The following is a 10,664-nucleotide window of genomic DNA, read 5'->3' on the forward strand; positions in this document are numbered from 1 at the left end:
GGGAACCTGGTGAGCCAGCCCCGAGGTCTGTCCCACCCATGCACTCGTGCACACACACTCACAATCTTCTGGATGCCCCCCGTAACCCCCCCCCTCCTAAAGAGACAATAAATAAATGGAGGACCAAAAATACTTATATTTCTTGATGTACAGTGTCTATCCATGTCTAACTGTCTTTTCTTTCCCTTTATTCCTTCAGCTCCTCTGGGGGAATCCCAAGATGTTTCCCGACCAGCGGACAAGATAGTTTCTCCAGGTTGGTTTCTAGGATTCATTTGAATGAGAAGTTGTGTCCAAACTTTTGGTCTGTACTGTACTTTGTGACTATAAGTATTTGTGAAAGCACCTTTGAGATACTGAGAAATAAATAATTAAGGCTTAACGTCTAGAATATTTAGTTTTGTTTTTGCTTCGTGAAGTTAAAGATGTTAAGGTGGTTTTTTAGCCTCATTTGAAGGCCCAAGTACTGCTATAAACTATGTCCAGGTTAAAACAGGCCATGTATGAAGAGGCTTTATGTCACTAGCTCGGTTATATGGGCAAAAGTAATCAGAATGAACGCCTGATCTGAATAAAAATGCGTCATGTAAACACTCCGTTCGGAGTACTCTACCCCGATCAGACTCGTTCGGATCAATATTTCCTTCTGATCGAGATAGATGGGTTATGCCGATTGTTCATCCGATTGTTGTGCATGTAAACAATTTATTCCTATTGTGGTCACTACTGCTCTGGTTTTACGTAATGCATAGACGGTGTGGAGCTTTAGAGCAGGAACAGGACCAGACGACTGCTCTGTGCGAGCGAACCATGTCTCTGACCAGAGCAGCCGGACTCGTAACTTCGCTGGCAGGGGAGGGTGCTTTGTTACGGTGTGCAGTCCGGAGGGGGCTTCGGACTGCACACCGCCTGTCCGCTCTGTGTGAGCGAGCTGCTGGACTACAAGCAGCGGAGCAGCTTTGGTACGGTGCGTGAGCTAACAGGAATGCAGAAATGCCGCTCTGCACAGTCCCGAGAAATAATAATAATCACGTGAAATTATGTTACCAATCGTGTCCAGCCAAACTAAAGGCTGATGTTATTCCCACATATTAACGTGCAGCCAAGAAGCACATTGCAGCAAATTTTAGTTGCAGGACTGCACCCAAAGCCAAATATTGTTGGCGCGTATTAGCCTAATTCTAACTCTTATTTCTGGTCTGTGCGGCCAGTGCTAAAGCACTGGCTAATCATAAAGCTCTGGGCACACAGATTTAGAAAATTATGAAAGAATAGTCACTTAATAATAATTATAACAATAATAAAAGCACATTTAGAAGATCATCTCGCTCTATGCCGCAGCTTTGTTTGTATACTATTTCTTCTTCTACGGTCGTTTCTGGTATTTTAGACAGTCCTGCACATGTCCAAATGATTTATCCCGAACAAAAGTGTGGCGTATGTAAACGTTTGTTATAATCGGATTAAGTTTTTCTGGAACCATGTACACAGATCAAATTTAATCCGATCTTTGATCTGATCAAAGATCTTTTGCAGACGTTACCGCAGCTATTGATTACATCACACGACCGGCTTCCACTGCATAATCTGAAATGTGTCATGTTAGTATTTTATTAATTTTTTTACTGACCTGTTAATTATATAATTTATTTTCAGTGTTTAACGTGGGGGGAAAAACAAAGCTATCTTTTTAGTCGTGTTTTAGTTTTTCAGTAAAACTGGCAAATGTATCCAAACGTTTGCCTTCGCATCTCCCCCTGCACACATCCAAGACAGTAAATGACACACTGAGGGATTTCAAATTATTATTAACCACTTATGCAAGCTGAGAAAGATCCTTTTAAGTAAACAAAAAAAGGGTTTTGTCTTCTACAGATTTGCAGCAATCAAAGAAATATAAAGGTAAGTTTGTGATCACAGTCACTACGAATAGATTTTATACAAATAAAAGATGTATATTACTTGGTAATATCTAAAAAGATTAACTGAAGAAAACATGAATCACTAGAAACCTCTTCTTCAATTACAATCTGCATGGTGTCCAAACACAGGAAGCTAAGAGGGCCGGGAGATGGTCAGATTATAGGCGTCTGACGTACAGCAACAGATGGAAAATATTCACCGGTCATGAACTATGGGCTGATAATGAGCACGGGGGTTTGCATGCAGGCAGGAAAGCCAACTGTAATATTGTAAACAAAAACAAAAAAGTAAAAGTTAGGAGATTGTGTGTTTTATGTGGAATTTTTTTAATAATGGATGACATATATATAAAGAAAATTAAACTTACAACTGCATTTCTGAGTAATTCCTTACTCAAATCCTTGTGAATCAGGAGCAGACAAAAAAATGTGATGTTGGTGCTACAGTTGGTTGGCCACAAGCTTCCTGCTCTGTTCCATTCCAATGCATCCACTTCTACATGACTGGATCCATCTACGTCTTTGTTTTCCTCGTCTGAGCTGAAATCTGGCTCAAAACTGTATGGCTGGATGACTCCAGTAATGCTGACCATTTCTGTTGCACTCATTATGTTAGGATGGGATTGTAAGCCTGCAGGACAGCACGTTGATGGATAGATGATGGGAAATGGGGACGGAGTAACTCCGCACACATACAGTACGGCCCTGTGGGTCCTTGAGCACCTGCTCTATTTGCCCAATACTTAAAATAATGGCTACGATATTCTACCGTTGCTTTTTCCTAATAATCAGGGGGTTTTGATCTGCCGGTTCTGTCTCTGCGGCTCCACTCGGACTCAGAACTGCCAGAGAGAGAGAGAGAGTGAGGGACAGTAAGAGAAACTGCTGTCGCTCGGAAAACTGAAGAGACGCGACAGTGAATCCACTTGTCCTAACTCGTCGCCGTCCGCTGACTGAACGAGCTTCAAAATGGTTAATATTTGGGGACATCAATTCAATTCAATTCAATTCAATTCAATTCAATTCAATTCAATTCAATTCAATTCAATTCAATTCAATTCAATTCAACACAGAGCAGATCGTGCAGAGACAGGAAGTTGGGTACCAGTAAGTATAAAATAAAGCACCGGGAGGGCTTTCAAAATCAATTGTCCACATTTATGGGGAGTTTGCAGGTTCCTCACTACTGGTCTAAAACAGACACTGAAACCGGGAAAGATCACGCTCGAAGCCTTTTAGCAATGAACAAACAACTACAGTGGTGGACAAAATAGTTGGTATCCCTCAGTTAAAGAAAGAAAGTCCACATTGCTCACTGAAATGACTTGAAACGTTCAAAAGTAACAATAAATTAAAATTTCTTTAAAATTAAATAATCAAAATCAGCCATTACTTTTGAGTTTTTGATTAACAGAATTATTTAAAAAAACAAACTAATGAAATAGGGCTGGACAAAAATGATGGTACCCATAACTTAATATTTCGTTGCACAACCTTTTGAGGCAATCACTGCAATTAAATGGTTTCTGTATTTGTCAATGAGCCTTCTGCACCTGTCCACAGGTATTTTGGCCCACTCCTCATGAGCAAACTGCTCCAGTTGTCTCAGGTTTGACAGGTGTCTTCTCCAAATGGCATGTTTCAGCTCCTTCCACAGATGTTCAATGGGATTCAGATCTGGGCTCATAGAAGGCCACTTCAGAATAGTCCAACAATTTTCTCTGAGCCATTCTTGGGGGTTTTTGGCTGTGTGTTTTGGATCGTTGTCCTGTTGGAAGACCCATGACCTGCGACTGAGTCCAAGCTTTCTGACACTATGCAGCAAATTTCTACCCAGAATGCCTTGATAATCTGGAGATTTCATTTTAGCTTGCACAACTTCAAGACACCCTGTGGCAAATGCAGCAAAGCAGCCCCAAAACAGAACGGAGCCTCCTCCATGTTTCACAGTAGAGACAGTGTTCTATTCGTTGTCTGCTTCATTTTTGAGTCTACCAACATAGAGCTGATGTGCCTTACCAAAAAGCTCCAGTTTTGTCTCATCCGTCCAAAGGACATTTTCCCAGAAGCTTTGTGGCTTGTCAACATGCATTTTTGCAAATTCCCGTCTGGCTTTTTTATGATTTCCTTTCTACAGTGGTGTCCTCCTTGGTCGTCTCCCATGAAGTCCACTCTGGCTCAAACAAAGACGAATGGTGCGATCTGACACTGATGTACCTTGATCTAGGAGTTCACCTTTAATGTCTTTGGAGGTTGTTCTGGGCTCTTTGGATAAAGAGAGCTTAGCTGACCGTGGATTCCTACATAGAACAAGAGTCACGTGTGATATATCTGTCAGGAACTGGAGGTGTAGGAGGCATAATGCAGGAAAACTGCAACTTATGGTGAAAAAAAGGTTGCTTATAAATGACTCAACTCAACTCATCTTTATTTATATAGCACTTTCAGTCAGTGCTGAACAACAGAAAAGAAGAAAACAAACACTAAAACATCTTAAAACACAAGATTAAAAATAGAGAGATAAAACAATAAAAACCAGTACAGCAACACAGCAATAACAGAAGTCTCATGCTGTATTAAAAGCCAGAGCATAAAAATGGGTTTTCAGGCGTGTTTTAAAAATGGACAGTGATGGAGCTTCTCTTATGGACAGTGGCAGAGAGTTCCAAAGCTTTGGAGCAGCGACAGCAAAAGCTCTGTCCCCTCTGAGCTTCCGTCTGGACCTCGGTACCTCCAGAAGCAGCTGATCAGCTGATCTGAGGCACCGGGCTGGCAAGTAAGGAGATAGAAGTTCAGAGAGGTACAGCGGGGAAAGATCATGTAAAGATTTAAAAACAAATAAAAGAATCTTAAAGTGAACTCTAAAATGCACTGGCAGCCAGTGGAGCGAAGCTAAAATTGGCGTGATGTGGTCTCTCTTACGTCCTCCAACCAGAAGACGGGCAGCTGCATTTTGAACACGTTGGAGACGTGAGAGAGACGACTGGCTGAGTCCAACATACAGAGAATTACAGTAATCCAGCCGGGACGTGATGAACGCATGGATTACTGTTTCAAAATGTGCAGCTGTTGAAAAAGGTTTTACCTTGGGAAGTTGGCGAAGATGAAAGAAGCTTGACTTCACCACTGAGTTACAATTGTATCACTTTCACAGGTGTTTCCTACATACAGGTATTTTCCTACATCATAGTTGAGTAGTTATCAATTATTACTTTAAATGTTACCTAATTTCCATATTGTTTAAAGGACACAAAAAGGTGTGTTGTTTTTGCTGCCCTCTTCCGACTTTGAGCCCCAGCCTCTCTAAAATCCTGTGCACGTCCCTGGTCCTGCCCACCAGTCAGAGCCGCCCTGCAGAAGCTATGTCCTAGAAAGTTTTTTTCAGGTTTTTTGATTATGGCTAAAAACATTAGAATCATGATTAAAAGACCACAGGGAACGCTTTTTAAAAAATAGATGAAAAGATGATCAAAGTGGAATCAAAAAGCTTTGATTTTCACTGCTGACAAGGTAACGTGGCTACAAATAGATGTAAAAAAAAAACAATTCTCTCCTGAAATCAAACGATCATCCTGTATTTGGTAAAAGGGTGTCTTTATTTCCTAATATGGGTGTCTTTTCAGGTGTTACAGGTGTGTATATATGTGTTGCTCATTACAAACCCATTATAATTACAATTCACAAGTTTGGTAACAAATGCTGCTATGAGTGTTTGGCAGGTGAGGTGTCACACTGTTTCCTTTAACAGAGGTGACTGAGTATCACTGTGATCGCTGCTCTGGTTGCCGTGGAAACGACTTGGGTGCTTCATTCTTCCTGCAGGAGATTCACACATAACAAACCTGACACATGTTTGCCTGCATGCTGACTAAACCAGCAGAAATGAACGCATCTTCAAATAACTTCACTGGTTTTCAAGCAAAGCCCTGCAGGTATAGACTGCCCCCCCCCCTTCCCCCAACACACCTTGTGACTAAGCACGGTGTGAATTTAAAGTCAAGTGTAGATCCAGTCCGTGCTGTTTTGGGACTTGAACTGAAGACAAGAAAAAAGTGCTTCCAAATAAACTCTTTGTTTCGTGGAAACGGAGACACAGGGATTTGGAAAATGGGGAAACATGAGGAAGGAAAATGAAGAACCTGCTGTCAAAACACAGGTAAGTCTGGACACGTTTCCACGTTTTTTAATGGAGACTCAGGTACGTGATGAAAGAAGCTTAGTTAAGGTGTGAAAACTTCTCTCATTTTTCTGATCATTTATACAAAAATCTTTTTTTTAAGTTTTCCATCTCTCTAAAAAGATTTTTGAGGCGGCTTTATTTTTCTTGAGATCTTTGGTTTATGTGATTTGTGGGAAAACTGTCAAAAGTTTACTTTTCTAGGAAGAAACTAAAAAGAACAAATGAAGGATCATGACATTTGAAAAAATAAAACAAAACTCCAAGAACCGAGATATGACAAAAAAATAGACATTTCCAGAAAACTAAAAGAGACAAAAAAACAGAAATGTCTCAGAAAACAAAAAACAATTTCCAGTCATCAAAAGGAAATGTTAAAAAATTAAACAAAAGAAGATGCCAGAAAAGGTAGACAATAATATTAATGATGATCATCCATTTTATTTTACAGCCCCTTCCTCAAGGACACTGTACAAGAGCAAAAGTCAATCAAATCACAAAAAAATGTACAATAAAAGCACAATAAATAGAAGATGACAGACACTGAACCGTAAAATCAGAGAGAAAATGCAAATTTAAACAGATGAATTTGTATTTGAAATGTTGGTAGAGACTCTTCGTCACGGAGGTCAGGAGGAAGGGAATTCCAGATTTTGGGAGCCGAGCGGTTGGAGGTTCAACTGTAACGAGACGGGCAGGAGGAAAAGGGGGCCGGACACAGGAAAAGGAGTGGAGAGATCAGAAAGGAGCATTGATTTGGAGAAGGTCGGAAAGATATGGGGGAGCCAGGTTATGGGGGGCCATAAAGGTGAACAGCAGGACTTTGAATGTGGAGGTTCTAGGAAGCCAGTGGAGCTGCATGGGGATCTGGAGATGATGTGGACCTGTTGGAGCTTGTTAAGGTTTGTTTTGAAGGAGGCCAAAGAGGAGAGAATTGCAATGACCTAGACTGGAAAAGACCAGACTGTGAACAAGAATAGAAGCAGAGTGACAGTGAGGGAGGGGCGAAGGCAATTAATGTTACGTAAATGAAAATGGAAAGACCGTGCATTGTTACTGATATGAGATTGAGTGCAAACAATACAATAAACAATACTTCGCACTGAGTGAGGCTCAGTGCAGAGACGGTTCCCTCCGGGGACCAGAGGGGGAGACAGAGCTCTGACTTATGACAGGAGCTAAGCGATGAAAAGAAGAGGACCGAGGACGGGACCTTCAGACACGCCAGAGGAGACAGATGAGGGCTGAGCTTTAAATGATTTAAATTGGATGAATTGGGTGCAGCCTGAGTGGGATTGGAACCAACGGAGGGGGGGGTGTTGTTGTAAGACCAAGGGAGGAGAGCCTATGGAGGAGAAGGAAGTGAGAGATAGTATCAAAGGCCGCACTCATATCGAGGAGGTTAAGAACAGCGAGAAGTCCAGAATCAGCTGCAACTATAGTTCTTTACGCTTCTGACCACATCTGCCACCGAGAAAGTTAGGTGGTTTATCAAACGACATCATACAGTCATCCAATAACATTTGTTCTCCAATTATTACTATTTTTAATGTTTAGTAACAATTTTGCTTTTTTGATAGTCGTTTTGATCTTTAATACTTTTGCACGTTCAGTAATTTGTTGACGGGATTTGGACTTCAGAGCCACCGTAGTAATGTAAGCTATGAGGTGTTGGTGTGGTGTTAACCCCTCCGGTGTTGAACTCTGCAGGTCACATCTGGTTTTACAGGTCCTGATGGAGGTGAGCTCCCAGTGCTGGCCTGCTTCGCCCACAGAGGCGGTGCTCGCTTCCTCCAGAGGATGGCTGCGCCGCTTCCTCCTGCTGAAGCTGATCACGGTTCTGCTGTTCCCCCACGGTGACGGCCTTCCCCCGCTGGTGGGCTGTGTCTTCAGCCTGCGGGCTTTGTCGCTCCTTCGGTCCCCTCGCATCTCCACCAAACCCTCCACCGTGCTCCTGGCCCAGCTGGCCCTCACGGACTGCCTGGTGTTGCTGCGGTGGTTTCTTCAGGCTGGGGTGATGTTCTCCTCCGCGATGGAGAGGAAGATGAGCCGACCGATCGGCTGTCTGGCGGTCGTGAGGTTACTGAGCCAGCAGTTGCTGGAGAGCCACCACCTGGCCTCTCTGCTGCTGCTGGGTCTGCTGGGTCTGGAGGCCGTGTTGGTGTCCCGCTGGCCTCAGCAGACTCGGAGGTTCAGGACTTCTCTCTGGGCGCAGCTCGGCTGCCGGGTGGTCTGGACATTGGTTCTGCTGGAATTCACACTTTTGCTGCACTTGAGACTTTTGCAGACCCTCCGACATCAGGTTTACCCTCCAACACTGCCTGCTCCGTCCCTCTTCCTCAGGTGGATGTTATGGATGCTGAATTCATGGCTCCTTCGTGTTTTCTTAAACAACAAACCACAAAGGAGGAGGAGTTTGTCTCACTAAAAGCTTTGAAAAACACAATTTTCACAATTCAACGCCATTAAGGACTTTAATGGACTGCTGTGGTTAGTGTTTTTTTTTACATGCTGTTGTTCCTCACGTCTCTATGCTGAAACCACAGATAATATTTGCAAAAACATGGAAATTTCACACCTAGTACTTCAAATCAAAGCCATATTTATTTACATAGCACTTTTCTTACCTGTTAGACTTCTGCACACCAGAATGACTGGCAAGTTAATTGATTGAAAAAATCCTTTAGCCTTGGAGGCAAGTATTGGAGGTTAGACACAGGACAAGTTGGTGGGTAAAAATGCTATAGTTGGATAATAGTTTAACAGTTAATAGTTTACCATCCCCAATTACAAATTAATTACTGAGCTACAGCACCTATGGGTGCAGCCTAGTCCATTTCTTTCTCTGTTCAGTGGATCTTCATGTCCACAGTGTCAGAAGTCAGAGCACTGTCTCCCCCACTGGAGCCGTCCCCAGAGTTCCGGCCACACTACAATTCCCAGCAACCCCCAGCGCACATTTCCGGGATGCCGCACACTCTCATACATTTACCATTCACTCAATCAACCACAGCATACTTTAGCACTGCACTGAGCTGAGCTCGGTGCGAAGTATTGTTTATGCTATTCTACCTTCCTTACTGAGTGTTATACTTGGACCTGATCCACTCCGATGAAACTTCTGTTTTTGGTGATTTTAACTTGTTCTTGAGACATTTTTCTGATGATGGAGGACATATATAAAGAAAATTAAGCTTAAAATAACATTCCCGAGTATTTCTTTATTCAAATCATTGTGTATTAGGACTAGATTAAAAAATGCGTAGAAAATACAGTGGGCGGGCTGCAAGCTCCCTGCTCCGCTCCATTCCGATGCATCCACTTGTGGACGACTAGATCCATGAACATCTTTGTCTGTGCATCTGTATTGCTCCACTAGTGCTCACCATTTCTGTTGTAGCGGTGATGTTGGGTCGCGGGTGTTAGGGGCTGCAAGCTGACGGGAAACCATGTAAACAGATAGGTGATGGGAAGTGGGGGTGTAGTTGCTCTGCACCAACAGTCCAGCCCACAACTCAGAGGCACCTTTCTGATGAACTACTGTCTTTTGCAGAAAAGATTTCCTAGAAAATGACACAGGTGTTTTGGTTTTGGCTAAAAATGCTTTGAAATTTTCCCTAATGTTGATCAGAGGGAGACTTTAAGGGTTGGGACATTTTTTTTGTAACCTCATGGTTCTGTTGTTGTCCCTCAGCAATACACTTCTCTGCTTATGAGGAATTTCTTTGTTGATCCAAGCTCTTTGCAGATATGTGGAGTACCAGCATTTGTCTGTGCAGCATTCATGTTTTATTGACAGTTTATTATCTACTGTTTTAGGACTGGTACATTTTCAGATTGTGCTGCAAATTCTTTGGGTGAACTTCTGGAATCAGAAGTCCAAAGTCGCTCAAATCCTCCCCACTCCCTTTTGGAAGATTAAAAAACAATGCCATGATGATGGCACACACGCTTTGGAGCATGGTGTGCTGCATGGATCTCTGGTGCCGTCTGAGCCACTAAGAGCCTCCGGGCGATAATAAGGAAGAGGATTTAAACTCTTCCTTTAAAATTACTTCCTGGTACATCTTAAGCAGAGTGGAAAATTATTTTCCGTTTTTCCGTCCTTCCAAAGCCAATTCTTGGATTCCTGTGTAACAGGCGGAGCACTGAAGACATTTGTGTTGTTTTTTTTTACTGACAGTTTAAAATGAGGTTAAACGAAGTAACTCAAAAAACTGAAAACTTTTTTTTTCCTTGATGGAAAAAAATGTTGTTGGAATATTCCCTTTCATGACAGGTCACAGGAGGCAGATCAGCCAGAGAGAAGACTCACAGATAGATTGACTTCCAGGCGAATCCCTTTCGGAATTATTAAACGACGGTGAGGCTGAAGCAGAGAAGAAGAGATCAACTGAAGATTCACAGAAGAAGAGAAGGAGTATCTGCAGCAAGAGAAACCACCATAAAGTTTATTAACGGAGAATCCACCTTAGCTGGTCAGGAGCGGCGCCTGACAGGCTGCGACCCCCAGATAGTTCTGAGATTCCTGGAGAGGTGTTGTAGGCTCATGATGAGGGTATAGT

This window comes from Oryzias latipes, chromosome 10 (genome assembly GCF_002234675.1).
Source record: "Oryzias latipes chromosome 10, ASM223467v1".
In the NCBI taxonomy this organism is placed as follows: Eukaryota; Metazoa; Chordata; class Actinopteri; order Beloniformes; family Adrianichthyidae; genus Oryzias; species Oryzias latipes.